General features: G+C 42.3%; 1 protein-coding gene across 1 annotated transcript in view; it reads right to left on the bottom strand.

Annotated features, from left to right (window-relative positions):
* Positions 1-15,547, bottom strand: part of LOC126171413 (regulator of G-protein signaling 11) — a 189,723-nt gene that overhangs the window by 154,466 nt on the left and 19,710 nt on the right. The gene's annotated exons all lie outside the window — the stretch shown is intronic.

Here is a 15,547-nt window from a genome sequence, read left to right as displayed (position 1 = left end):
ATATATATATCAAATTTAGAAAAACTTTAACTTCTCGGCACAATTTTTGTAATTTTAGAGAAAGGCCGCAGCACATAAAAGGCGAATGCCAACATTCAAAAACGGAACAAGGAAATACACTGAAGGAAAAAAAATCGCAGTGCGAAGAAGGGGTAGTGGGATATGAACGAAAGCTGATATGTGTGCTTCTACATCTGAAATATGTGTAAGAGTAGCGATAGCAGTGCCAGTACGAGGTGCATTCAAGTCCTAAGGCCTCCAATTTTTTTTCTCCGGACTGGAAAGAGATAGAAACATGCGCATTGTTTTAAAATGAGGCCGCGTTCATTGTCAAAAAAATGATTCAAATGGCTCTGAGCACTATGGGACTTAACATCTGTGGTCATCAGTCCCCTAGAACTTAGAACTACTTAAACCTAACTAACGTAAGGACATCACACACAGCCATGCCCAAGGCAGGATTCGAACCTGCGACCGTAGCAGTCGCGTGGTTCCGGACTGAGCGCCTAGAACCGCTAGACCACTGCGGCCGGCCGTTCATTGTCAATACGTCCCAGAGATGGCAGTACTGTACAGCAGATGGAATTTTACCTCCAGCGGCGAGAATGAGAACTGTTTTAAATACTTAAAATGGCGACGTTTTCCTTACTTGAACAGCGTGCAATCATTCGTTTTCTGAATTTGCATGGTGTGAAACCAATTGAAATTCATCAACAGTTGAAGGAGACATGTGGTGATGGTGTTATGGATGTGTCGAAAGTGCGTTCGTGGGTGCAACAGTTTAATGAAGGCAGAACATCATGTGACAACAAACCGAAACAACCTCGGGCTCGCACAAGCCGGTCTGACGACATAATCGAGAAAGTGGAGAGAATTGTTTTGAGGGATCGCCGAATGACTATTGAACAGATCGCCTCCAGAGTTAGCATTTCTGTGGGTTCTGCGCACACAATCCTGCATGACGACCTGAAAATGCGGAAAGTGTCATCCAGGTGGGTGCCACGAATGCTGACGGACGACCACATGGCTGCCCGTGTGGCATGTTGCCAAGCAATGTTGACACGCAACGACAGCATGAATGGGACTTTCTTTTCGTCGGTTGTGACAATGGATGAGACGTGGATGCCATTTTTCAATCCAGCCATTTTTCAATCAAGCGCCAGTCAGCTCAATGGAAGCACACAGATTCACCGCCACCAAAAAAATTTCGGGTAACCGCCAGTGCTGAAAAAATGGTGTTCATGTTCTGGGACAGCGAGGGCGTAATCCTTACCCATTGCGTTCCAAAGGGCACTACGGTAACAGGTGCATCCTACGAAAATGTTTTGAAGAACAAATTCCTTCCTGCACTGCAACAAAAACATCCGGGAAGCGCTGCGCGTGTGCTGTTTCACCAAAACAACGCACCCGCACATCGAGCTAACGTTACGCAACAGTTTATTCGTGATAACAACTTTGAAGTGATTCCTCATGCTCGCTACTCGCCTGACCTGGCTCCTAGTGACTTTTGGCTTTTTGCAACAATGAAAGAGACTCTCCGTGGCCGCACATTCACCAGCCGTGCTGCTATTGCCTCAGCGATTTTCCAGTGGTCAAAACAGACTCCTAAAGAAGCCTTCGCCGCTGCCATGGAATCATGGCGTCAGCATTGTGAAAAATGTGTACGTCTGCAGGAGGATTACGTCGAGAAGTAACGCCAGTTTCATCGATTTCGAGTGAGTAGTTAATTAGAAAAAAAATCGGAGGCCTTAGAACTTGAATGCACCTCGCAGAAGGATGCAAATCAGGTTTGCTTAAAATTCACGTTATAACACAAGTGAGTGTTAGTTACGTTTGAGATTGTAAGTGGTGAGTTGGTCAAGAATGCCTTACAGGCGACAAAGACGCCATTATCAACACCTTACTGAGCCTGAACATGGTCGTATCTTAGTGCTACAATAAGATGCATGTTCGTTCTGCGATGTTGTAGAAATACTTGGCAGAAATGACTATAGACGACTGCTGGCAGCAGTGGTCACTAGTACGAGTGTACGGTCGCAAGAAGACAGAGTTCCGAACGGTCACATGGCCCACCGAGAGGGAAGACTATCGTGTTTGGCTGTCTCTACATGAAGGGCAGCTCCGAGCCAGACGCCCTGCAGTGAGCATTCCACTGACCCCAAACCACCGCCATTTGCGACTTCAGTGGTGTCAAGCGAGAACTCATTGGAGGGCGGGCACAGTGGATGTCAGTTGCGGTTTCTGATGAATGGTGATTTCTCCTCGGTGCCAGTGATGGCTGTGGTTTGGTTAAGAGGAGGCCAGTTCAGGACCTACAGCTAACCTGTGTTTGACACACTGAAACATAAACCTGGAGTTATGGTCTGGGGTGCGACTAGTATGAGCAGGAGCACTCTCGTGGTTATCCTACGCATCGTGACTGGAAATTTGTACGTCAGTCTGGTGATTCGACCTGTTGTGCTGCCATTCAAGAATAGCTTTCCAGATGGTGTTTTCCAACAGCATACCGTTTGCCCACATACCGCTGTCGTATCAACCGAATGGGTATAGGTTAGGAACTGGATTTCTAGTAGAGAGAGAATGGATTGAGTCACGTTCCCGACCCTAACCTCACCTGCAAGTCACACATGAAAAATAAATCAGCAGTACAGCAGATACAAGAATATGGCGAGAAACATCTGGTGTCTGATATAAAGGAAGATCTTGAACTCCCTATAGATGCGTTTAGAAGGCTGGAACTGACAAAAATAACAAGGCAGTGAAATATTTTGCGATGCCGCTGCTCCGGACTTCTCTTCTGTCCATGTAATTTACCCTGGAAGGAACACACATCAAGGATTTACTGAATGATTAATTTGGGTCTGGGAAATGATGAGGAACCGGTTGCAGAAGAAGAAACTGTGCATGCCGAACTGCCACCAGTTGAAGGTGACAGTGAAGGTGCTAAATTGTGCTACTGCTAAAGACTCATTTTTTGAATGCTGAAATTTATGACTGCAATTATCTGTCACCTTATTTACGTTATTTCATTGTAGCAATTTTTGTTACTGTTTTTGGTGAATAAATTAAAAAAAAACATGTCGCTTTGGCCTCCACGATCACCAGGTCTGTCTCAATCGATCACATACGGCTTATCATCGGCCAACTCCAGCGTCATCCACAAACAGTATTAACCGTCCCTGAATGGACCGACCAAGTGCTACAGGAATGGAACTCCATCTCACAAATTGACATGCGGCACCTGGACAACACAATGCATGTATGTTTGCATGTTTAGTCTCAATATTCTGGTGGCTACACTGGCTATTAATGTACCAGCATTTATCTTGCGCTTATATTAAACTATGATCTTGCAATGTTAATCACTCAAATATGTTACCTGGACAAAGGCATTCCTGAAATTACTATACACAAATTATATTTGGATGTTACGATTTTTTCCGTCAGTGTGTATTAAACTTCTACACTCCTGGAAATGGAAAAAAGAACACATTGACACCGGTGTGTCAGACCCACCATACTTGCTCCGGACACTGCGAGAGGGTTGTACAAGCAATGATCACACGCACGGCACAGCGGACACACCAGGAACCGCGGTGTTGGCCGTCGAATGGCGCTAGCTGCGCAGCATTTGTGCACCGCCGCCGTCAGTGTCAGCCAGTTTGCCGTGGCATACGGAGCTCCATCGCAGTCTTTAACACTGGTAGCATGCCGCGACAGCGTGGACGTGAACCGTATGTGCAGTTGACGGACTTTGAGCGAGGGCGTATAGTGGGCATGCGGGAGGCCGGGTGGACGTACCGCCGAATTGCTCAACACGTGGGGCGTGAGGTCTCCACAGTACATCGATGTTGTCGCCAGTGGTCGGCGGAAGGTGCACGTGCCCGTCGACCTGGGACCGGACCGCAGCGACGCACGGATGCACGCCAAGACCGTAGGATCCTACGCAGTGCCGTAGGGGACCGCACCGCCACTTCCCAGCAAATTAGGGACACTGTTGCTCCTGGGGTATCGGCGAGGACCATTCGCAACCGTCTCCATGAAGCTGGGCTACGGTCCCGCACACCGTTAGGCCGTCTTCCGCTCACGCCCCAACATCGTGCAGCCCGCCTCCAGTGGTGTCGCGACAGGCGTGAATGGAGGGACGAATGGAGACGTGTCGTCTTCAGCGATGAGAGTCGCTTCTGCCTTGGTGCCAATGATGGTCGTATGCGTGTTTGGCGCCGTGCAGGTGAGCGCCACAATCAGGACTGCATACGACCGAGGCACACAGGGCCAACACCCGGCATCATGGTGTGGGGAGCGATCTCCTACACTGGCCGTACACCACTGGTGATCGTCGAGGGGACACTGAATAGTGCACGGTACATCCAAACCGTCATCGAACCCATCGTTCTACCATTCCTAGACCGGCAAGGGAACTTGCTGTTCCAAAAGGACAATGCACGTCCGCATGTATCCCGTGCCACCCAACGTGCTCTAGAAGGTGTAAGTCAACTACCCTGGCCAGCAAGATCTCCGGATCTGTCCCCCATTGAGCATGTTTGGGACTGGATGAAGCGTCGTCTCACGCGGTCTGCACGTCCAGCACGAACGCTGGTCCAACTGAGGCGCCAGGTGGAAATGGCATGGCAAGCCGTTCCACAGGACTACATCCAGCATCTCTACGATCGTCTCCATGGGAGAATAGCAGCCTGCATTGCTGCGAAAGGTGGATATACACTGTACTAATGCCGACATTGTGCATGCTCTGTTGCCTGTGTCTATGTGCCTGTGGTTCTGTCAGTGTGATCATGTGATGTATCTGACCCCAGGAATGTGTCAATAAAGTTTCCCCTTCCTGGGACAATGAATTCACGGTGTTCTTATTTCAATTTCCAGGAGTGTATTACAGGGCTAGAGGCGAAAATCTGAAAAGTGTACCACACTACAACACTCTCCCCTATTTACTTGTTCATTTATTCATCGCTTAGTAGAAGCCTGATGCAATCTTAGTCGATCTACTATGTGAGCTAATTTATCTACTGAAGCATGCTGAAAATAATTGCAATTCAGATGCGAATCAGTATAGTCACCGAGTAGGTATAGATGTTAGCTGTCATTTGCAGCTGGTTACCAGCCCGCTTTAAATCGATGTAGACAGCACACAGTTATCACAATCCTGCAGCTCTTAGAAGTTTCTTTCACAAAAACCAAAGCTAAAAAACTATGAAAGAGATGAAGGGTAATGTAAGAGTCGAAGAAAGCACGCGTATATGATGGGACAACAAAGTACAGGATGACGCACGAAATAACAGCCCCGAGTACGGACTACTCGCTTATTACGAGTACGTACAAATTATTGGCCTCCACGAGCAGATACAACAAATAGGTAAACATGTAATAAATAGACAACGAAGAAATAACAAATAAAATGATGCAAAGGTCTACATTTACTAAATTGATCTTGTTTTTTCATTACTTTATATTAGGTGCTGAATATGACATCCTTGTGTTTCAGTGCGCGTTTGCGTGCGCCCTAACATGTTAAAGTACACTTTGCGCAACTCTACCGCATCCGTTCCCAAAATTTCATTACGAATGCTTTCCTTCAACTCCTCTAACGTTATTGGGTTATTTGTGCATACTTTCCTCTTTTGACTGTCTCACTAGTCACAGGTGGTTAGCTCTGGCTAATGCTGCGGCCACGATCCTTTGACGACAGCCTTCTTCTGTGAATATTTCGTGAACTCGTCACTCACGTGAACTGTGACAGGTAGTCCCATACTGTTGCAAAAAGCATACATATGATCATGCGGGGTCAACTGTGCGTAAAATTCGTCAAAGATTCGTGTATACACAGCAGTGTTACTATTGTTTCAAAAAATAAGAGAGCCACAGTCAGACTTGCTGACACGACACGCCACTCTCTGATTCTTCCACCGTGAAGAGGTTCATCATTAATCGAATAGGGACTGTAATTAGTTTTCACATGTCCTGTCAAATGGAAGAAGGCATCATCACTGATGAAATACGGCGGTGGATCCAACATTCCACTATCAATCGTTTGCCACACATATTATCTTGAGGGCTTCGTCCCTATACAGTATGTTGACATGACCTATGTGAAACGTTCACTTGCGACAATTTACGTATCGACTTCTTTGGACTCTGGATCATTCGTTCTCGAATGGTGTACTAGCGGACGGGGCTCGATTCTTTCTTGCGTTTGCGACTGACCTTGTCGTACTCCACTTTGTCATCAAATCCTACATATCTCTTTTTGATGGTATTGACACGCTGGGAAACTTCTTTGCAAAAATGTCCCTCGTTTCCTTAAATAACTGATAGACACTTACGCCTCCACTATTGCGATTCCTTTTTGAAGTGGAAATATCTCGTACAAATCTTAACCAAGACGCAACGGGTGTGGTACCGATAATACAATACGTTGTAGCAACAGCTTCGAAACAACAAATGACAGTTGACGGGCGACAATGAGCGTGTAGTACTCGGGGCCGGATTTCGTGCGCCGTTGGATTGGATTGTTTGGGGGAAGAGACCAAACAGCGAGGTCATCGGTCTCATCCGATTAAGGAAGGAAGTCGGCCGTGCCCTTTCAAAGGAACCATCCCAGCATTTGCCTGGAGCGATTTAGGGAAATCACGGAAAACCTAAATCAGGATGGCCGGACGCGGGATTGAACCGTCGTCCTCCCGAATGTGAGTCCAGTGTGCTCGTGCGCCGTACTTAGTATTTTTAAGCAAAACAGCGTCACATAAATTGGTATTGAAATGACAATTAAAGACATGGGATGGATGAGGAAGGAAACAGATCGTGACCTTTTATAGGAAAAATCTGTTTTACATCCAAATCACGTTAGCTGTAGCTTCTCTAAAAAGACATGTAGCATGCATATAGGGAACAACATCCAGAGACATGGTTCATAGCAAAGAACACATACTGAGCTATTTTTCAGGTACGTGTGCATAATTCTGAAACATTAAACTTAAAACCCTTCTAAGAGAGAAAGAGGCTGTTTCTCAGCAACGTCACAGTTTCTTCCCAAATTCAGAAGCGTTTATTTTAGTATATACTTACTCTGTGGAAAACATATTTCTATTTCGTTAATATTCGTTCTGTTGCCTGTGGTAACTCAGCACACTGGAGAAGCTGGCAGAGAAAAACTTGTGTAACGTAATGGTGGCCACCGTGATGGCGCTTGTTAATCTTTTAATGTAACATCTTGTATTAATAATGTAAGAGTTCGGGCTACAAAATTTGAGGTGGATTTAATGTTATACACTCAATCTCCAATGGTAAGAATCTATAGAAGTCAAATAAATGAAAATTTTAATACTGAGATAAGAGTAGAAATTTTTCCATCCGAAATAAACTGTTTATACCTTACATTACGCTCATGTTATGTTTCCCGGCTTGGAAGAATCCATTCTGTTGGAGCATAAAAATTATCGTTTCACCGATTTCCTAATATTTTCTAACCTTCTATATGCGTCTGTATTGCTTATTTTGGTTTCTTTCGAAGATTAGGTGCTCCCACTGATGAAACCCTTTTTTTATGATTGAAGAAGCTAACTGCGATTTAATTTTATTTCTGCAGCTTTGTATTCTATTTACATTAAGTAATTTTGTACATCATGGCGGCAATTGTGGAAAGCATTTAGTCTAACATGGAAATGGAGGCTGTCGTGGGTTGAGCGGACAATTACTTTTGGCAGAGACTGAGAGCATTCATCCGACTTGTATTAAAAAGGATACTTGAGGGGTTCACCCGAATTGCCTTAGAAACAGAATTACCTGAGCGAGGTGGCGCAGTGGTTAGGACACTAAGATTCTCATTCTGGAGGACGACGGTTCAAACCCGCGTCCGGCCATCCTGATTTAGGTTTCCCGTGATTTCCCTAAATCGCTTCAGACAAACGCTGGTGCGGTTCCTTTGAAAGGGCACGGTCGACTTCCTTCCCCATTGTTCCGTAATCCGAGGGCATCGATGACTTCGCTGTTTGGTCCCCGCCCCCAAATCAACCAACCGATCAACCAACACAATTACATGTGCCTTAAGACTCAGAAAGTTTCCCGTGCTGCTTCACCAGAATTAATTACGAAGAAATACCTGAGCAGCAATTAAAATGAGTCTTGTTAATGCCTATAAAGTAAATGTAAAACTACGAGTATTTCGCATTTCAGTATCAATTTTAACAGGACTGTTGGCACAGTAAATACTTGCTACTGATTTAGTTAAATGTCTCATTATGAGATAACGTAAAAGTTATGAGGTGCAAATGACTGCTTCGTTCAGAAAAGAGTATGAAGAGTTTCCTAAACTCGAGGTCGATAAAAAAAAATCTGAACCCGCATTCAGCTGACACCACAAATCCAACTTTCGGGTTTCATCAGTAGCATGACGAATTAATGAAACTGGCTGTGGTCTGTTCCAGGAGTCTGGTCCCAGAGTTCACCTGTGATAAGTAAATTTTAATAAGTATCCATACCACGATGTTTATTATTTAAACACAATTCACAGAGTTCACTATAGCGACAGACAATGATTGGCCATATTTTTGCGCTGCTGCCAACTTACTTTTGGAACGTATTAAAAAAAAAAAAGTGATGTCGTCTCATCGACCTACCTCAACAGCAACTCTCACTGAAATGCCTTGTGTGATTTCTCCAAAATCTATGTACAGACATGCTTCTCCCCAGCATTTTAAGGGATGTGAAATTTAAAAATCGATGTCTATATGTGTACTTCATAATAGAAATAAGCATCCAAATCGCTAGGACAGCTTTATATTACTTTTAACCCAAAAGGGTTTATTCTGTATATTAAGTTAATAGTACCATATACAAACGTGGCGCAACAGTAGTACCTACGACCTAAGGCCAAACAACCGTACCGTGACGTCAAAGGCAACCAGCAAACGCCAGAGAAATTGTGTGGCTTGTAAAACTAGTGAGTTATAAATTAATACTTCAGTGAGGTTAGATAACAGTGAAAACACAAGTGTTGTTTGCATGAAATTGGACAAAAACAATTAAGAAAGCATAGCTGTGGTTAATTTGGTGCACAGCATACACGACATGACTAGCCATCTGTTAATGAAACTACTCCCGTCTTCGAAAATTTTTTTTATTTTCGTGGATATGAACTGTTAGGAACAACTGGAGTAATTTAAAATGTACAGGAGTTGTTTGATAAAACACTCACACTGTCCAAACAACATCTTTATACAAAAAACACTGAGGCATGCACATCACAGTCGGTTGTATTCACTCAGTTTTCTGTACTATTACGTCAGGAACAAATTCAAAGGTTATAACTTTGTTTAATGAAACTCCTTTTGAATAGATCTACACTTTCAACTGATTACCACTCACAACACACACTAAGTAATTGACCTCCACAGACAGATCGATATACATAAAAATAATACAATCTTATTTCACTGTTATCACATATTCCTGTGTAAATACATTAAATTCATTTTATCTTTCACTTTCTGTAGGTTGTTACATGATTTTTTTAAATATTCATAATGGCTGGCTACACTAATCTTGATGCTCTCTTGCAGTGCTGCTGCCTACAGCGTGCTCCTTTTATCTTCTGTTCTCTTTCAGAATGGTCCTGCAGCTGTAGATGCATATGTGTTAGATAAGTAATGAGACTGATTTTTATCTTTTTTATTTTGTCAAACTACGATATTGTCTCCTTTGAAATAGTTTCCTTCGGTAGCGGTACACCAGCGAAGTCGTTGTTTTTAGCCTTGGCAGCAGAAGTGATGGGTTCAGTTGGCGTGGTCTTTAACAGGTCGGTCACATTTTTTTGAATGTTCTACAAAGCCCCAAAAATATATCGTTTTAAGACATTTTTCAATTTCAGGAGAAGAAAGAAGTCACAAGGACTCAGATCGGGTAATTAGGGGAGCTGTGGACCAACAGGAGCGCCGTGTGACATTGCAATGTTGCAGCATAGGCTTGTCTGCAGTGCCCGGTCTCACAGGATTCAATCTTTTCCTGAGGCTGTCAACGATATTTCTGTAAAACACTCGGTTGACAGGCTGTCCTAGAGGAGGAATCTCACAGGAGCACGAATACGTTCGACTTTTTCGTCGAAATTGAACGTCTCCTCAAGCGAGATTCATCTTTAATGTGTTCGTGGCCTTCCAAAAATGATATGTGCCAGCGATAAACAATGCAATTGGTAACGAATGTTCCCAAAAGGCCTGTTTCAACATTTAAAAGGTCACACTCACTGATTCCCCAAGTTTAACACAAAACTTGATGCTATAACGTTGCTCTGAATTCCTCTGTTCCATTTTCGCATTGCACGACAAAAGCACAACTTCACTGATGGCGGTCTCAAAAACCACGTGATGTCTGTACAGAGCTGAAACTCGGTCTGAGCATCTGGAAGGGACGAACTCACCGGTCTACACAAGGAGAACAATACAGCGTCGACAAATCGCTGGCAGTGTTGTCACTCTCATTACTTTTCTCACACACCTCGTAGGTAAGCTGGACAGATCGGAAAAATGCACGGCACGGCATCTGAACCAATCTGTGGTTCTGTAAAATGGAACAGTTATGGCTTTTCCGTCTGTGGCAGATACTCCCAACATAATGTGGTAGCTTTGAAATGCCTGTGACAAGCCTGAAAATTGACAGTGAAGTACGATAACAATATACTCAAGCGAAGTGATACGGCAACCAATATACTATTATCTAAAACATGTATTAGTAAAATATTCAAAACAAGGACTCGGCTCTGGTAAGTATGGGGGCTGTGGACCAACAGGAGTGCCGTGTGACATGGGCCATTGTGATGATGCAGCATCCACTTCTCTGCAGTGTCTGGTCTGACGTGATTCAACCTTTTTCTGAGCCTTTCGAGGATATTTCTGTACCTGTAACTGTGAAATACTGCCTTGGAATTGAATGGCGCCGTTTCTGTTTCATTATACCGTCCTTAGGAAACTTGATCAAACGAACCTTCTTTTCTTTTGTGTAGTTTCCATCAGCTTTCGATTACGTAACACTTCTTAAGCATAATAAAGACAAAACTGAATAAACGTATATTATATTGCGTTAAACACACACAAGCACCACGTAGTAACACACAATATGATTTCTGTGTACTTAAGAGACAACTCGTAAGGATAATACAGCGCAACGAGTCTTTTTTTATGTCCTATACGTTGTTGATACAACACATGACAGCTGTTGACTGTCATCGCTTGTCGGTGACATCAAGACTTCGAGTTGTCGCAGGTCTCCCACAGTGTAACATAGGAGTATGTGTCAGGCTATGGTACCGAAACTCCTATTCATTTTTGTTAAACAAAGTTTTTACAATAATGAGAGTATGCAGTGCCATAAAAGTGACAATAACTACAAAATTATACCACGTTTGTCTTTATTTAGTTTCTAACGACCCTGGAAGGTATGAAGTGGTTTTACAGCACTCCCATTTAGGTGGTACAACCAAATGTAACTCAGCTATTCCTTCTACAACCCGTAATGCCATATTAGCGAACTTAATTTTTGTGGTATTTAAAGGGCTGTGAAATGATGTGAAAAATGTCTCATCATAAACGAATTTGGTGGCATGGTTCCTTGAAAGTGAGACAACCTATTTCCAACTTCAATTTAATCTTCTCCATCACTTATGACATCACTTACGACATTAGTCTGTAATATTTCCGAAGTTATGGAGACTTTAACATTATGTTTAAAGTTAGTTCAATAGATGCGTTTGCCCTACGGTTGTACGTATAAAACATCTGTAGCCCTTTACCACAAGTTAAATGAACGTTACCTTTGAAAACCGTCATTTAATTTAATTTCAATACTGCATCACAGCTTCTTTCGTTAATGTGTGATACCGTTTTGGAATTGGCCAAGTGAGAAGGCCCGTCATGACACCTGTTATGCTGTCACGTTCCTCAGATGATGATAGCAAAATGAAGGGTGATGAATTTAACTCGTTTCAACATTCGAAATACAACTTCAGGAAATTGTATGGTAACTATGTAATCAGCATGAAGTTATCAATGTTGTACTGTTGTTATAAACATGTCTTATGTATAAGAAATAGAATTTATGTTCTACAAATATAGTTGAAGGTCAAAGACTCCGTTACTAGGTGTCGCGATCGAATTGCTTCACTAATTGATAATCCATTATGAAATAATGTCTTGAGGTGAGCTCAACAAAAACCACAGTTTGATAGTTTGGGTAGGGTACATGCATGACGTAGTAAATGGTAAGATTAACGGTAGTATTGCTAGCATCGGTAGGGAAAGAAACAAATGAATCTGTAAGAGAGGACCTGGGAGCCGACGACTTCGCTTTCTTTTTTCTATGCTATTAGAGGCGCGCGTCATTCAGTGTTAGTCCACTGAGAGTTTTGTATCCTTACACAACATAAATTCCATTTTATAAGTATTAAAATTCGTTGACAACGTATCATCTGCACTTTAATTTAACCATAGCACTTACCTTTGATGCAAATACAGTTTACATGCATAAAAATAAAAGAATATATACAATCATTATTTTGTAGTCGACAGAACGTTCTTCAGCATGATCAAAGGCAAGAATTTCTTATTATTACCGATAAATGCGAAAGTTGTTTATGAATAAAAGATACCTGTTTTATGTAATGTCAACGAGCTATTGAAGTGATGTTTGATTTATTGTTTCTCATTTTTAAAAATTATTTTCTATTTTGAGGAAATTGCTTTTCATAGCACTATATGATAAATCTGTATTTTCTTAAACTTCTGCTACAATATCCCTCTGTTTCACGTTACATACAAGCAATTTTCGAATAAAACCTTAATTAAACACTGACAATTTCAATTTTGCTATAAACACCATTTAGTTTTAAGTAATAGACAGTAGGGTAACCCGTGTAGAACAAAAATTTTCCATAGGTTACGCTACCCTTTATATATCTTCGCTTAGTTTCTAGACAGTCTACCGCCTCCGGTTTCTAAAGAAATTTAGCAAGACACTGATTGCATGCGTGAACGAAGCTGTCGATATGAGGTAAAGTCCGATAGGTAACGCCCATACGACCTTAACTGACCAAGGCTACTAGGAAAACTACCGTCGCCCACGCTTATTTATGATAGTCTACTTCAGCTGGTGGGAATTTAAGGAGATGGGACCTGGATAAACTGAAAGAACCAGAGGTTGTACAGAGTTTTAGGAAGAGCATAAGAGAACAATTGACAGGAATGGGGGAAAGAAATACAGTAGAAGAAGAATGGGTAGCTTTGAGGGATGAAGTAGTGAAGGCAGCAGAGGATCAAGTAGGTAGAAAGACCAGGGCTCTTAGAAATCCTTGGGTAACAGAAGAAATATTGAATTTAATTGATGAAAGGAGAAAATATAAAAATGCAGTTAATGAAGCAGGCAAAAAGGAATACAAACGTCTCAAAAATGAGATCGACAGGAAGTGCAAAATGGCTAAGCAGGGATGGCTAGAGAACAAATGTAAGAATGTAGAGGCTTATCTCACTAGGGGTAAGATAGATACTGTCTACAGGAAAATTAAAGAGACCTTTGGAGATAAGAGAACCACTTGCATGAACATCAAGAGCTCAGATGGAAACCCAGTTCTAAGCAAAGAAGGGAAAGCAGAAAGGTGGAAGGAGTATATAGAGGGGCTATACAAGGGCGATGCACTTGAGGACAATATTATGGAAATGGAAGAGGATGTAGATGAAGACGAAATGGGAGATACGATACTGCGTGAGCACTGAAAGACCTGACAGAGCACTGAAAGACCTGAGTCGAAACAAGGCCCCCGGAGTAGACAACATTCCATTGGAACTACTGACGGCCTTGGGAGAGCCAGTCCTGACAAAACTCTACCATCTGGTGAGCAAGATGTATGAAACAGGCGAAATACCCTCAGACTTCAAGAAGAATATAATAATTCCAATCTCAAAGAAAGCAGGTGTTGACAGATGTGAAAATTACCGAACAATCAGTTTAATAAGCCACAGCTGTAAAATACTAACACGAATTCTTTACAGACGAATGGAAAAACTAGTAGAAGCCGACCTCGGGGAAGATCAGTTTGGATTCCGTAGAAATACTGGAACACGTGAGGCAATACTGACCTTACAACTTATCTTAGAAGAAAGATTAAGGAAAGGCAAACCTACGTTTCTAGCATTTGTAGACTTAGAGAAAGCTTTTGACAATGTTGACTGGAATACTCTCTTTCAAATTCTAAAGGTGGCAGGGGTAAAATACAGGGAGCGAAAGGCTATTTACAATTTGTACAGAAACCAGATGGCAGTTATAAGAGTCGAGGGACATGAAAGGGAAGCAGTGGTTGGGAAGGGAGTGAGACAGGGTTGTAGCCTCTCTCCGATGTTATTCAATCTGTATATTGAGCAAGCAGTAAAGGAAACAAAAGAAAAATTCGGAGTAGGTATTAAAATCCATGGAGAAGAAATAAAAACCTTGAGGTTTGCCGATGGCATTGTAATTCTGTCAGAGACAGCAAAGGACTTGGAAGAGCAGTTGAACAGAATGGAAAGTGTCTTGAAAGGAGGATATAAGATGAACATCAACAAAAGCAAAACGAGGATAATGGAATGTAGTCGAATTAAGTCGCTGAGGGAATTAGATTAGGAAATGAGACACTTAAAGTAGTAAAGGAGTTTTGCTATTTGGGGAGCAAAATAACTGATGATGGTCGAAGTAGAGAGGATATAAAATGTAGACTGGCAATGGCAAGGAAAGCGTTTCTGAAGAAGAGAAATTTGTTAACATCGAGTATAGATTTAAGTGTCAGGAAGTCATTTCTGAAAGTATTTGTATGGAGTGTAGCCATGTATGGAAGTGAAACATGGACGGTAAATAGTTTGGACAAGAAGAGAATAGAAGCTTTCGAAATGTGGTGCTACAGAAGAATGCTGAAGATTAGATGGGTAGATCACATAACTAATGTGGAAGCATTGAATAGGATTGGGGAGAAGAGAAGTTTGTGGCACAACTTGACCAGAAGAAGGGATCGGTTGGTAGGACATGTTCTGAGGCATCAAGGGATCACCAATTTAATATTGGAGGGCAGCGTGGAGGGTAAAAATCGTAGGGGGAGACCAAGAGATGAATACACTAAGCAGATTCAGAAGGATGTAGGTTGCAGTAGGTACTGGGAGATGAAGAAGCTTGCACAGGATAGAGTAGCATGGAGAGCTGCATCAAACCAGTCTCAGGACTGAAGACCACAACAACAACAACTTAAGCTTACGGCAGTTTTACAACTCTAATCACATGTAACAGTCAAATTCATGATGATTAGAGATATGCAGTTATTTAGTTGGTAATCTCCCGTCAAAAAGTGGTGGATGATGTCTAGATGAGGTTGGAAGCTGATGAATAATTATCATTGCAGGTATTCTGATGTATATGTCATACCCATGCCGTTCATCAACTATTAGAAATAGAAGAGGAAGGGCACAACGTAACTCCCACTCTGCTCTCCACACCCAAGTACACATTCTGATAAGAGTTCAAGATGTTA

The sequence above is a fragment of the Schistocerca cancellata genome, chromosome 1 (genome assembly GCF_023864275.1).
Source record: "Schistocerca cancellata isolate TAMUIC-IGC-003103 chromosome 1, iqSchCanc2.1, whole genome shotgun sequence".
NCBI lineage: Eukaryota > Metazoa > Arthropoda > Insecta > Orthoptera > Acrididae > Schistocerca > Schistocerca cancellata.
This window is presented reverse-complemented; position numbering and strand designations above follow the sequence as displayed.